Below are 15,343 nucleotides of genomic sequence, written 5' to 3'. Positions count from 1 at the left end.
CCTGAGGTAGAGAAGATTGCGTGTAGAACAAAGAAAGAATCCAGACAACACAGTGAGGAACAGTCAGTTGCTTAGAGGCTCAATCCAGAAATCGAACCGACAAAGTCTTTCGGTGACACCTCGAGTGACTCTGATTGAGAAGATGCTGCCATGACTAATGCACGAACATTAAGGGAGTTGGCTACCCCTGATCTAAATCAGCAACCCTTATGCATTACCTTTCCAAATTTAGATAATAACACACCTTTTGAGCTGAAATCTGGTCTAATTCATCTTTTACCCTCTTTTCATGGTCTTCCAGATGAGGAGTCTCACAAGCACTTGCAAGAGTTTGACGTAGTTTGTACAAGTATGAAGTCTCCGGGGATTACTGAGGAGCAGATAAAAATGTGAGCATTTCCCTTTTTCCTCAAGGATGTAGCAAAGGATTGGTTGTACTATCTACCATTGGATAGTATCACAACTTGGGAGTAGCTACAGAAGAAATTTTTAACCTGCATCAAGATCTGCCAGTCTGAGAAAAGAGATATGTGGCATTAAATAGCACCCTGGGGAGTCTCTATATTACTATTGGGAGCGATTCAAGAAATTGTGCATCAAATGCGCTCAATACCAAATAAATGAGCAGTTGCTAATTCAATACTTCTATAAGGATTTACTTTTCCTAGATAGGAGTATTATTGATGCTGCAAGTGGAGGGGCATTAGTCAATAAAACCCCCAGAGAAGCATGGGAACTAATTGAGGGGATGGCCGAGAATTTAGCACACGAGAAGATATCCCGATGCGTAAAGTGAATGAGGTAGAGATCTCATCTATCCAGCAGCAGTTATCTGAGTTGACATCTTTTGTTTGACAATTGGCTGTAGGACACACACCACAAGCCAGGGCATGTGAGATTTATACTAATGGAGGACATCCCATGGACATGTGTACAATGCTCCAAGAGGAGACCACTGAGCAGGTAAACTTGGCTGGTCACGCGCCCGGGTCAAAAAGGCAATATGATCCAAACTCTAACACATACAACCCAGGTTGGAGGAATCATCCAAATTTTAGTTATGGAGGAAATAGACAGCAAAGTTTCATACCAAATAGACAGCAAGGATACCAGCAACATTACCAATCCCGACCGCAATCTTCCCCTTCCGATTCGGGTCCTTCTCTGGAAGAGCTAGTGAAACAATTAGCTACAAGCACTGCTCAGTATCAGCAAAAGACGGACTTTGACATACAGGAGATATGGAATCAAATAAGTCAGGTGGCAATATCGATTAACCGTTTGGAGTCTCAAGGTCAGGGAAAGTTGCCATTTCAACTTGAAATAAACCCGAAGAATGTGAGCGCCGTGACTTTGAGGAGTGGAAGAGAAGTGGAGGAACCTGAACTCGTGACTCCGAAGGATAAATATGAAGATCAGATTGAGAAGGAGCTTGAGGAGGAAGGAAAGAGATGCGTAACTCCAAATATAATACCTGATTCAATGATTAAATTTCGACCTAATCAACCACCTTTTTCTAGCAGGTTGAAGAAGCCGAAAAAGCAAGATAAGGAGAAGAAGATTTTAGAGATATTTCGTAAGGTGGAAATAAACATTCCCTTGTTGGACGTAATCAAACAAGTACCAAGATATGTAAAATTTTTGAAGGACTTGTGCGTCAATAGAAGAAGGCTGAAGGGAGATGAAAGAGTTATAGTAGGGGAGAACGTGTCAGCAATTCTTCAAAGGAAACTCCCACCCAAATGCGGGAACCTAGATATGTTCACTATCCCTTATAGGATAGGAAGTACTTTTATTAGAAATGCCATGTTAAATTTAGGAGTATCAATTGATGTCATGTCAAAATCTATATATGTTTCTCTAAAGGGTTAACAACAAAACAACCCCCTATGGTATAGCTATCATACAGAAAAATCCCCTGTAGTTTCATATCATACACGTCGGTACCCCATACTTTGAATTATTCTGAAAAGTCGACGAAAATCGTCAAATGTACCGCGTTTGTCTTAAATGCACTGGAAAGGCGCGTGTTTCTTGTGGAAAATAGATTTCAACCACAAACTTTCTCCTGACATACCTACTTTACCCTTCACACTTTAATAAAATTCTTTTCACTTTCATTCAATTGCAGGTAACAGAGCCGGGGATAAAGGGAAGGTATGGATCAATAGGTCTTCGAGGACGTTGGGGAGGCCGACCTTCAGGACGGGATGAAGCTAGAAAACCACCCATTTTTTGACGAGTTTAGGGCCGTCACGGCCGAGTTGTGAGTCGGCCGGGTTTTCGCCATAGAGGGATCAGGCTAGGAAGTTGAAAGCTACCTGATCATTGGCTTCACTGAATTTGGCTTTGCCATTGGTGGCGAGTTCCTGCTCAAGGCCATCGAATAGCTCGATGTAGCTATTCTGGAACTCCAGGATGGCGTGGTCTTGGTGGGAGGAAAGATGGAAGAACATGAGCTTCTTAAGCTTGGCGTGGTTGGGCTTGGATGGATAAAGGTAGGAGGGGACGTAGTAGCCGCCGGTGAGTTCAGTGGAGGGCATGAAAGTGCCGGTGAAGAGGTCTTTCAGCCTTGGTTGTAGAAGTAGTTGAGTCTACCCTTAAAGGGTCCAATCAAGGAAAGCCCATAGTCACCCGGGATTTTTCTGATCGGCAGCTTTGTGGGCTAGGGTTGCTGAGGTGGTGGGGAAATTGATGATGGTCTTTCTGATACGGAAGCTTTGATCAGGTGGACAATGAGCTTTCGAGTGAAGGACTTTGATAATAATGATTTATGTGATAGAAGTTGGAGATGAAAGGGGGTGAGAACTGGGGACTACGACTCTGACTAGTAATGAATGGAATTTGGAAGTGTGAATTGAAGAGATGAAAGTGGCGGAGGATGAGCTATGGGCTGGCCAGTGGTGGGAGCAACAATTTGGGAATATGCTTCAATTGACTGAAAGTGGTACCTTTGCGTCTTAGGGTATTTTTGTCTTTTCACTCAGCTCCATCTGTTTTAACGATTTCTGTCAACTTTTCAGAATAATTCAAACCATGGGGTATCGACGCGTATGATATTAAACCACAAGGGACTTTTTTGTATGATAGCTATACCATAGGGGGCTTTTCTGTTTTTAACCCTTCTCTAAACTAGGACCGTTGAAAGAAATTAGCATTATAATTCAATTGGCTGACCGAACGAATGCATATCCTGATGAACTAATTGAAGATGTTTTAGTTAAAGTTAATGAATTGGTTTTTCCAGCTGACTTTTATGTTTTAGACATAGATGATGACTATTCCCTAGATCCATCACATTTGCTACTATGTAGATCCTTTTTAAGTACAGTTCAAACGAAAATTGATGTTAATAAGAGCACTCTATCTATGGAGTTAGATGAAAAAATTGTTCATTTTAACATATTTGAGGTCATAAACTATCTATCTACTTCTGGTTCTAATTCGATTTTTTCTATGAGTGTCATTGATCCTGTGGTATAGGAAGTTTTTGAGATTGATAGCAGGGATGAGTTGGAAGTGACTTTAACCAAGCACCTTGAATTGTCAACAACTCATGGTAGGGAATTAAGCGGTGAATTACTAAATATGGTTGGGGCATTATAATTCTTGATGACCACAACAACAAGGTATGGGTTTGCACCTATTTTCATGCCCGAATCTCACCAAAAATTATTACCTTTTGTTGTGCAAGCACCGGTTGTAGAATTGAAACTCTTATCAGACCATTTGAAGTATGCATACCTTGGTGACAACAAGACCCTTCCGGTAATCATCTCGACTAAGTTGTCACCAATCCAAAAGGATAAACTGATTCAATTTCGTAAAGATCATAGACAGATAATAGGGTGAACCATTGCGGATATTTAGGGAGTCAACCCATCTGTGTGTATGCACAGAATTAGACTCGAAGAAAAAATTAAACCCATCCGACAAGTTCAAAGAAGATTGAACCCGCTTATGATAGAGGTGGTGAAGAAAGAAATACTTAAATTGCTAGACATAGGAATTATTAACGCTATATTAGATAGTCCCAAGGTAAGTCCAATATAGGTAGTTTCGAAAAAAGTAGGGGTGATGGTAGAAGATAATCAACCGGGTGAGTTGGTTCCAGTCCGAAAACCCATCGGGTGATGTTAATGCATAGACTATCGCAAGCTCAACGCCATCAAGAAAAAAGATCAGTTTCCTCTCCCTTTTATTGATCAAATAATTGAACGGTTAGCATATAGAGCTTACTATTATTTTTTGGATGGCTTCTACACTTACTTTCAAATTGTAATTGCACCAGAGGACTAGGAGAAAACCACCTTCATGTGCCCGTTTAGAATCTTTGCATATAGACGAATGCCATTCGGGTTGCGTAATACCCCTGCCACCTTCCAGAGATGCATGGTAAGTATTTTCTCTGAATACATAGAGAAAATTATAGAGGTGTTTGTGGATGACTTTAGCGTGTATGGTACTAGTTTCGATAATTGTCTTGATAATTTGAAACTAATTTTAAGAAGGTGTATAGAAACTAACCTAGTGCTCAACTGGAAAAAATGTCATTTTATAGTTGAGCGAAGGAATAGTTTTAAGACATATAGTGTCATCCAGGGGTATAGAAGTTGATAAAGCTAAGATAGATATTGTTTCTGCTTTACCTTACCCCGCAAGTACGCGAGAAGTACACTTTTTTCTTGGACATGCAGGCTTCTATCGTAGGTTCATCAAAGACTTCTCAAAGATTGAAGTACCTCTGTTCAAACTGTTGCAAAAGGACGTGACATTTGAATTCAATAAAGATTGCAAGGAGACTTTAAACAAATTGAAGGAACTCTTGACTTCATCCTCGATTATTCAATCTTCGGATTGGAATCTTCCATTCAAGATCACGTGTGACACTACTGACCATGCAATAGGAGCAGTGTTGGGGCAGAGAGTAGAAAAAGCAGCCCACGCCATCTACTATGCATCAAGGGCTTTGAATGGAACTCAACTGAATTACTCCACCAAAGACAAGAAGGTTTTAGCAATTGTCTTTGCTTTAAAGAAATTTAGGTCGTATTTACTAGGAACTAAAGTCATTCTATATTCTAATCATGCAGTTTTGAGATACCTAATGATGGAAAAAGACGCGAATTCGAGGCTAATAAGATGGATATTGCTCCTACAAGAGTTCGATCTGGAGATCAAGGATAAAAATGGATCGGAGAATTTGATAGCTGACCATCTGAGCCGCATACTAGTTGAAGAGGAGAATGTGCCATTGAGGAATACTTTCTCCGATGAACAATTATTTTCCCTAAACTAAATTACTTTGGTATGTTGATTTAGTCAATTATCTAGTAACTAGCAAATTACCTACAGGTTGGCTTAAAACGAAGAGAGACAAGCTAAGGAGTGACGTTAAATACTTCATATGGGATGACCCATACCTGTGGAAGCATTGTTTCGGATCAAATAATGTGAAGGTGTGTAAGTGAAAATGAATATCATTCGATCCTAACTTTTTGTCACTCTTTTGCTTGTGGAGGTCATTTTGGACCAAAGAGAACGATTCGCAAGGTACTAGAGAGCGGGTTCTACTGGCCTTCACTGTTTAAAAATGCCTACATATTCTGTAAGTCTTGTGAAAGATGTCAAAAAGTAGGTAACATTTTTCGAGAGATCAGATGTCTCAAACTCCCATGTTTTTTGTTAAAATTTTTGAAATTTGAGGGATCGACTTTATGGGTCCTTTCCCCATGTCATTTGGCTTTCTTTATATAATATTGGCAATTGACTATGTTTTCAAATGAGTGTAAGATAAAGCCACCCGCACTAATGATTCCAAAATGATCTCAGATTTTGTCAAATCCAATATTTTCATGCATTTTGGAATGCCAAGGGCCATTGTTAATGACAGGGGAACACACTTCTGTAACAAAACGATAGCTGTATTCGGAAGTATTGTGTCCTTCACAAGGTTTCTACGGCATATTACTCCCAGACAAATGGCCAAGCACAGGTTTCAAATAGAGAAATAAAGTCTATCTTGGAAAAAATGTTGCGATCCGATAGGAAGGATTGGAGTCAATGGTTAGAAGATACACTTTGGGTCTATCGAACAACGTATAAGACACCTATAGGAATGGTTTCCTATATATTGGTGTTTGGGAAGCCACACCACTTGCCATTAGAATTTGAACACAGGGCATTTTAGGCAGTAAAGCAGTGTAACAAGGATTTAGCAGAAGATGGGGTTCATCAAAAGTTGGAGTTATAGGAGTTAAAAGAAATCAGGAATGAAGCCTATGAGAACGCGACGATCTATAAAGAGAAAATAAATCTTTTCATGATCGGCAAATTTGTAGAAAGACCTTTGTCATTGGCCAAAAAATTCTTCTCTACTAATCGAGAGTTAAGTTATTTTCAGGTAAATTACATTCTCGTTGGACTGGTCCCTTTATAGTTACTAATATTTTCCACTTTGGTGCAGTAGAAATACAAAGTTTAAATACTGAGAAGAAATTTATTTGTCAATGAACACCGTCTTAAACTTTATTATGAAGGGTTTCCAGTAGAAGAGATACAGATGATGCACCTCGAAGATCCATCTCACGAGCATTAGGGGCGATTGACAACATCATAACGTGCCCATGTCAACTCGTCTGGAGAGCTCTTTTTTCGAACGTGGAGCGGACTGACTGTCATGACGTGCTCGCATCAATAGGGCACGTGGTAACTTCTAATTTAACAAACCTTCATCAAAAGAGTTCTTACCATCATGACGTGCCCATGTCGTGTCCTAGGGAAAGGTAACTAAAAATAATAATAATTAATTAATTAATTTTAATTTTAAATATTAAAAAATATTTCATTTAATTTTAAATTTTAAATTTAAAAAAATTAAAAAATTAAAAAAAAAAAAGCGAAACCCATTTTTTTCTTTCTTTCCTTCTTTCTTTTTCTTTCCTCCTTTCGTTTTCCTTCTTTCTCTTTTCTTTCTTTCTTCCTCTCTTGTTTCTCTTTTTCCTCTCTGTCGAAACCTCAACTGCCACCACCAATTCCTCGCGTCTCGCCACTACCTCACATGCTCGCCGCTGTCTCCTTCTTCAATCCTGGCGTGCTGTAGTCTCCGCCGCTGCCACTCAGACCAAGAAGCACGCTACAGTCACACGCCGTCTTGCATGCCGCGTCAATTGCTGTCCCCATCGCCGCCTCACACACCGGCGCTCCATTTCCCATTTCCCTTTTTCTTCATCTCTCTTTCTTTGTCGCTGCCCACCGCCATGTCTACTTCCTCAAACGCCATCCCACGCTCACTGTTCGTCTCTGTATCTCTCTCTTCACTCGCTATGCATCACTACCGCCTCTGTTACATATCGCGCAGGCCGCTGCTGCCCCCAATCCCAATCGCCACCATCTCTCTCTGCCACCCACTCACGGCCACGAGTTGTTCTTTGCCGTCTGTGTGAAGGTATTTCTTTGTCTCAACCCCTTGGCTGACTTTCTGGAGTATTAATTTTTGAAGTCAAATTCTAGACTTCACTGAGAATTATTTTGTTGGATTCTGGGAGCAATCTGACTATTGATTGAATTGCTGAATTATTTGGGGATTTGTTGAAATTGTGATTGGATAGATTGCATATTTAATTGTCAACTTGGGTGACAACCGTACTTATTAAATTGATTGTTGGTTTCCTAGACATAGTTGCTACCCTGATTTACTTGATTGACATATTCATTGGAATTTTGGTTCATTGTTGATTTTCTGATGGGTGTTGGAATTTTAGTCTTTTTCGTTGACTGGGTTGATTAGTGGAAACAATGGTTAAGCAAAAGTCCACTTCTAAATCTAGAACTCCAAAAACTCAACTTACCACACCCCAACCCACTATCCTTGTGAATGAATCTACCAACCAACCGTCTTCTTCGAATATACAGACACGTCTAGGTAGGGATAAAAGTGTCCATGTTTCTACACCCTCACACTTTAGGGATCATTTAAACTTCACTAAGTCCGCTGATAAGCAGTGATATGCTATGTCTTGTGAGCGGCAAATTATCCCCTATAAATGTCTTGATAAAATTACCATGGGTGTCTTGGGTATCCGGAAAAAAGTTGAGCGGATGTTTATGACTATTGGGTGAAGACCTTATGCAGAAATTTTTTGCCCTACTTTTGTTGAACTGGTTAGAGAGTTATATGCAACTTTTGAGTTCGACTTGCCTACGGGATATACTGTCACTACCTTAAATGTGATTCGCTTCCGTCTGATGGGTCAAGAGTTTAGATTTTCTATTACTCAGTTCAATTTAGTATTTGGATTTATTGATCAAGCATATGCTGAGACTAGAGAGTACGCTGAGAGTGCTTGTGACTACATAGAGCCATTTTTCTCTCACTACCCCGATATTTAGAAGGAAATGTCTGTTGACGGGGACCGTTATGGCCCTTCCAGATCCAGGAGTTCTTATCTTAAGGACCCGAGTTCTCGTTTTGTTCAGAGATGCTTAGCCTATAGTTTTTCGAGTCGCAAGGATAGTTCCGGTATACTTTCTAGATCCAAATTCTTCTTTATCTGGTGTATGAAACAGAATATTAAGGTAAATTTGGGTTGTTGGCTGGAATCTCAGTTTAAGACAGTTTTGACTAAGAAAAATAAACCGTTAATACTTGGGTCATATATCATACACTTGGTGATTCGGTTAGAGGTTCTTAATCTTCAGAACCATGATCTACATTGGCATTTGACATGAAATTTTTGGATGTGGGTTATCTAGAAAAAATGGGAGTTGTAGAGAAGGTTGATGATATATTTCAATTTACACTTTTGGGACCCGTTCGAGCACTGGGCCAGCACCCCTCTACACATGTAGGTCCCTCTTCCTCTTCTGGAGCTGCCAATGACACGGCGGGACCTTCTAATCCGGCGCATCCTCTACCGTTGGCCCTCTGATACTGAGTGGCGACACCTTCGAACACAGGTCCACCATATGAACAAGCGGGTGATTAATATTGCTGATCAGATGACCCAGATGTTCCATAATTTGGCAGCCTATTTCCACCACATTGGTTTTACACCGCCATACCCACCTAATCCTTAGCTGCTCGGGGCCTTCCACCACGTGTTCAGGGAAGTTTCGTTGTCCTAATTGTATTCTTTATTTTATGGCATCCATTGAGGACAATGTTAGTTTTAGGTGTTGGGGGCGAGCTGTGGTACAGCTGGTACTGTTCTTTTAGATGTTTCTCCTTTATTTTTGTCATTTGTTATGTTTTCCTTTTATTTTTTGCTTATCATTGGTGAGCGTATGGTTGGTTGACTCTAATTTTCCTATTGCCAAATTTTAGTAATAAGAGTGTATCAAGTTAATATGGTCAAGTCCATGAATGCCTCTTTGATGAATATCGATGACTTTGTAACTGTTACAATCTTTGGTCAACTTTTTTAGGTATGGGGAATAACTAATTGGCATTTTTCATGTAAATTGGTCCAATTATTAATTTTAGTTCTCCATATTTAAGGAAATGAGACGAGCTGATATTATTTTATGTGATCTCTTGAGTTACTTTGTTGCCTGGTTATGAATAAAGTCGGTTGTACTCCGCTGGTTATTACTACTAAGTAACCGGGGATTTTCACCAAAAGTGTCGATTCTCACATCAAAAAGTAGTGATGTTTATGAGTACGTGGTCCCATAGCAATGGGAGTTGAGTAACCGGGCTCCTTCATCTGACAAATGTTGGAGTTCGCGTCAAAAGATTCTAATGGCTAAAGACTAAGCCTATTATTATTATTATTGAAAATAAATTTAAAAAAAAAGAGAGAGAAAAAGGGGAAACATGACATGGAAATTGTGTGATTAAAGTTAGCTTACCGATCTATGGGTTTAATGTTGAGATTTTGATTAATAGTTGGATTATTTGCTGATAAATGTTGATCGAACATTCCTTCTTCTTAGAATAGTTAGCCACAAATTGGAGGAGTCCGTGGTTTAAAAACTAACGGAGGGGAAATTTATTATTCCTTGGCCATTGATACTTGATGTTTATCTCATGGTATATTGGCAATAGGCAGATGGAGTGATAACCATTATTAAAAGTTGGTGCTAGTTTGTTGTTCTCATCCTTGAGGACAAGTATGGTTTAGGTGTGGGGGGAATTGATATATCACAATTTTGTCATTTATTTTATTATTAATTCCCTTTTATTATCTTACCAAATGCGCTTTAATTGGCTGATTTTATTCACTTTTGAAAATTTGTACTGATCGCAGGGAGTTGGAACAAAATGTGGTAAAAAGGTGCAAATTCTTCACTACATTTGCTATTTGATGCGGGACATCCAGCGTTGCAAAGTGGGGTCACAAAATCTGCCAAACCGATGGAATTGCCGGTTATATGTTTTCGGTTAATATGGGATTCGTAAAATCAATTTGGATAGCAGTTAGAAGGAGAGTTTGAGTAGTAGTAGGAAACAGGAAACTCATTTGGAATTGTCTCCTTATCTAGTGATTGAAGTGTGGCAAACTAGGAGCTAATGAGCAGTATTTTGAAACTCGGACCGGACAAAGACTCGGTAGAGCTCAGGGGTCAAGGGTCAATGAGTCCAACCGAGTTCGACTGGTGTCAAAATTCGGATGATGTCAACATGATGTCATTAATATAATTTAATTAAAATTAAAGTATTATGTAAAATGTCTAACCATAAGTTAATGTCAAGTAAGGTATATTAGTAGATGTTTGATGTTTCAAAATTATTTAACAAGAAAATACAAATAACATAGAATGATCAACTAGTAGTTCATATGATTTAATGTTTATTTCATAGTTTAGAATTAATTTTTGAGATTTATTTGAAATAAAACACTAAAATTCAGGACTATCTATAAACTGTAAAATATTTCTAAGTATGTCAACAATTTTGAGATACTTTAGAGGTCAAAACATAAATTTGTTAAAACTTTGAACGCAAACTGAAATTTTCTCATATTTCTTCTTTGACTCTAAGCCTAAAGCAATCATGTTGCTGTCACTTTCATCCATTCTTTTCCTGCCTCTGTTCTTTCTTCCCCGCAGCTTCTTCTTCTTCCAGCTCTTTCTTTTTCTTTTTCTGTTTTCCGTTCCAGATTTCATCGTGCTAGTATTTTCTCCTCAAACTCACAAAATATAAAAATTTTGTCTTTTTTTTAAACTTCTCTCTTCTTGAACTCTTTTTTTTTACTATTTTATTTCTTTTTCACCTTTTTGATACATGTGTGATTAGATCTTGTTCAATAAATGCATTTAAGATTAGATATGAAGGGATCTTGTTCAAAGGAGGAAGATGATTTGCAGCTTTTGAGACAACTTGTCAAACGAGGAAGATGGATTCTAGGTTAGAGTGAAAAGGGGAAAAGAATTGAAAAACTCCGGTTTTCACCGGTTTCATTGGTTTCCAATCGAACCCAAATTTTGATCGAATTTGACCGAATTTTAAACAAACGGGTTTTTAGAAACACTCGGACCGGACATCTAGCCAGTTCCCGATTCAACCCGTCCAACTGGCCGGTCCGGTCCAAATTTGAAAACATTGCTAATTAGGACTTTTTCTTTTTCTTCTTTTGGTAGGTTTTCTAAAAGGCAATGAGTAGAGACATTTGGGGGCTTGCTCTTTTGTCTTGTTCTTTTATTTTTCGATTGGACTTCATCGTCTCAATTGGGGAGACAATGCATTCAACAATTAATCTTGCAATTTTGCATGGGATTTTCTCAACGGAGATTAACTAAATCTTTATTTCTAGTCAAGGAGCAATGGAGAATTTGGTTCAACTTAAATTGTAAGATCAAACTGATTTTACTTTTTTCTATTATTTTCTAGTATTCGTATATTTCCTGCTTTATGTTCTTATGGTTATTGTATTATTCAATTATCCTGGGTCCGAATTTTAGATTAATTCAATAACCTAAAACCAATTAGAATAATTAAATCCATAATTGTTTCATTATTCTAAATTAGTGGTAATTGGCATAATTGAGTTTGTGTTAGGAAAATATATGGGCTAATTTGAAACAAACCTCGTAGCGTGTTGACTGAGGCTTCTGGCACATAAGAATGCAATACTTAAAGAGACCAGTTTTAATCTGCAGATTCAGGGTACCCATCACACTACGCAGCATACAATAATCAAAGTACCTACCAGAGGGCAAGCAGATCCATATCTGAATTGGAATTTCCGCTCCCGCCAACTTCTTCATTGGCTTTCTTGCCTGCCAACCGTTTGACGAAATGTTTCTGTGGCTACACATTAAATGTTGAATCAAACGCAGCCGCCACCTCCGAAGGCCTCAATGGCAGCCTCTTGGCTGCCTGGCCCTAGCCAGGTGGAAAGTCCTCCTCCTGGAAAGTCCTTCGCCGACATCCTAACGGGACAACCGAGCTCTTCTACTCCTGATGTTGGGCATCTTGGCTCACATAGGGGAGAACTAGCCTTGTTGCTCTCCCGGGAAGACCTCTCAACACTGACCGCGCCGTTTCAGAATGCATTAGTGGGAAGGTTTGCACTTGGCAGACCATCTATGGAAGATGTCCATAAATTTCTCACCTTTCTTGGGCTCAAGGGGGACTGCCCAGTGGGGCTTCTGGATTCCAACCATGTTCTGATACGACTTTCCAAGGAGGAGGATTATATATGCCTCTTTGTGCGCCGCACTTGGTTTGTTCGCAATTGCCCCATGACGGTTTCGAAGTGGGCAATGGATTTCACCGCTGGGCAAGAAGCTTCAGTTGCTCCCATCTGGGTAAACTTCCCAGGCTTACCGCTTCCTTTTTTCTACAAGAACATCTTGTATAAACTGGGATCCTTGCTGGGTAGACCACTCCAAGTGGATTCTGCGGCGTCTAGCCTGAAGCGACCGTCTGTTGCAAGAGTTTTAGTTGAGGTGGACGTAGCAAAGTCCCCCATACAGCGCCTCTGGATTGGAGATGACTCCGACGACCAGTGGCAACAAGTGCATTACGAAAATTGGCCGGCTTTCTATCACTTCTGTTGTCGGTTTGGCCACTCAAAGGAGGAATGTTTCAGGAAAAACCCGTCACTCAAACTTGTACCTCCCAATGCTCCCATGAAACGGGAGAAACCAATTTTTGTACCACTCTCGAAGACGGAGAATGGGGATGCCAAGGCAACAGCGGGGGAAGAGGTTCGCATGGTTCATTCGCAACTTGATGCTCAACTCCAGATTGTCCTCGTAGCTAATCAACCTGCCATGCAATCCACTGAGGGAACTGGTGCGGTATTGAACAACCAAATTTCTGATTTAAACCACTCCCCACTTCAAGGTCGCAACACTCAGGAGGCTGCCACTTTAGGGAATAATTCTCACTCTGCTTTGGATAGTATTAATCCTGATGATCTCCAACCGAATATTGGGCAAAGTCATAAGGGTAAGGAAAAGATGTCTGATGTTCAATCTTTGGTTTTACCAAACCTGCAAATGAATAAGCCGCTGGTTAAACGGGAGCCTCAAGGGTCTGCCTTGTCGACTTCGAATCCAATTTGACGATGGGGAATTCACTGATCCGGATTCTGAGGATGACCATTCCATTCAACCAACTAATGGCGCATTCACAGAGGATGTATCAAAAAAGAAGGCGATGGAGGCTGGCGACTCATTGACAGGTGTCGAGCCTGTGCAATAATAATAATAAAACTAACTACCACCAAAAGCAGTCATTAATTAATTCTAAGTACTGGAGCAGGGACTCTAGGTATGCAATGGGTTACTTAATTCACCCTAATCCTGAAGAATTTGCTTAATCCAATACATTAGAATTACTTATCTGACTAAATTCACTAACTAGTAGACAATGGTAAGTAGGGTCGATTCCACAGGGAACGGGTAGGAAGTTGTTTCTTCCCAAGTCAATAGAACGAAATTTGGGGTTATTTAATGGAATGAAAATGAAAATAAAATAAACAAAACTCAAAAGCTAACTCACCAAGTACAATTGACAAAAAAACAGCAATTAATAAAATTCTATCCAAATGATCAACTTCTCAGGCACGGTCCAATTAAATGATCATCGATGCAAAGATATTTCATTCATCCGTCACTATGTTGGTTATAGCTATCAACAAGTTCTGACAACCAACTCTTCCTTACTTTTTCGACAGTCAAGGTACGGCCATTGACTGTTTCTCTAACCAGAAAACAACCCTAGGTACGACCATAGGAATTTAATTATCCAGTTGCATTAAAGATAGAAGAACCCAACCCTAACCAATAAACACGCTAAGAGTGTTTATTTAAATTAGATCTTACGTTTCCCCAGCATAAATCCAATTGTGGTTGCCACAAGGTGTCAACTAAACAAACAATTACGGACTCAATTCAGTTAACGTGGTAGTAGGCTATTAGATTAAATTCAATATCCGGTCGTTGATACTCAATTAATAAAATAATCATGAACAATTAATCCAGGAAACGCACGAATAGTAAGAATTTGGAAGAAATAGTAAAAGTTCGATTAGATCTCACAGATGTTATGGACCGCGCCTTCGCGTTAACCCTTGGGTAGATGAGAAAACTAGATGCTGCTCATCGTATCAATCTCACGTGATTTGATTGATTCCATCAACACAATTGACAAAAAATTCGGAAAGGTAAAGTAACACAGAAGGAAAAAGGAAAAATCTTAGGAGGTGCTTGTTTCATATATTGGAATCGAAAATGGAAATGGAATCATAGACTCTGGTTTTGGAATTAAACTTTTCATTCCAATATCTAGCTTGGTTCACACATTGGAATTAGCATCATTCTAATTCCTGATGCTTGGTTTGATGAGTGTTTCGGAATTAAATACAATTGAATTCCAAATTTACTCCTGATATAACAATTCTTATAAAACAAAAGAATTACACATACGAGAAATTAACATCTCCATAATTGTAATTACAATAGTTATTAACTTTTTGATAAAACATAAGAAAATCATAAACCAAAAAAAAATTAATACCAGAAAATAAATATAGTGGGTGCATTAACAAGGAGTAAATTCCCAAAAAGAGAGTTTTTAAACTAACTTCCCAAAAAGTGGCGATTTTTGAATCTCTTCCCAAAGGGTGAAAAATGTATCCAAGGAATGCGTTCTTCCAAATAAAAACACAACTTTCAAATACGCTATCTTAATTTTCATAAATTTATTTAAATATAAAAAATTGGTTAAATAGCGCATAACATACTAACTCTTTATGGGAAACTGACAGGTTTTGTAGTATGTTTTGTATTTAACATAAATTAAATATGTGAAAATAAAGAAAAAATTGCCCATAATATACCAGTTTTTTATGGAAAACTGGCAGGTTTTGTATTTAATAGCCATAACTAT

At 39.0% G+C, this 15,343-nt stretch overlaps 1 non-coding gene across 1 annotated transcript; it reads right to left on the bottom strand.

Annotated features, from left to right (window-relative positions):
- Nucleotides 1–511: 511 nt before the first annotated feature.
- Nucleotides 512–618, bottom strand: LOC113743937 (small nucleolar RNA R71). Its single transcript, XR_003461240.1, has one exon. It is a non-coding gene; the product is annotated as a small nucleolar RNA R71 (small nucleolar RNA).
- Nucleotides 619–15,343: the final 14,725 nt, after the last annotated feature.

This window comes from Coffea arabica, chromosome 1c (genome assembly GCF_036785885.1).
Source record: "Coffea arabica cultivar ET-39 chromosome 1c, Coffea Arabica ET-39 HiFi, whole genome shotgun sequence".
In the NCBI taxonomy this organism is placed as follows: Eukaryota; Viridiplantae; Streptophyta; class Magnoliopsida; order Gentianales; family Rubiaceae; genus Coffea; species Coffea arabica.
This window is presented reverse-complemented; position numbering and strand designations above follow the sequence as displayed.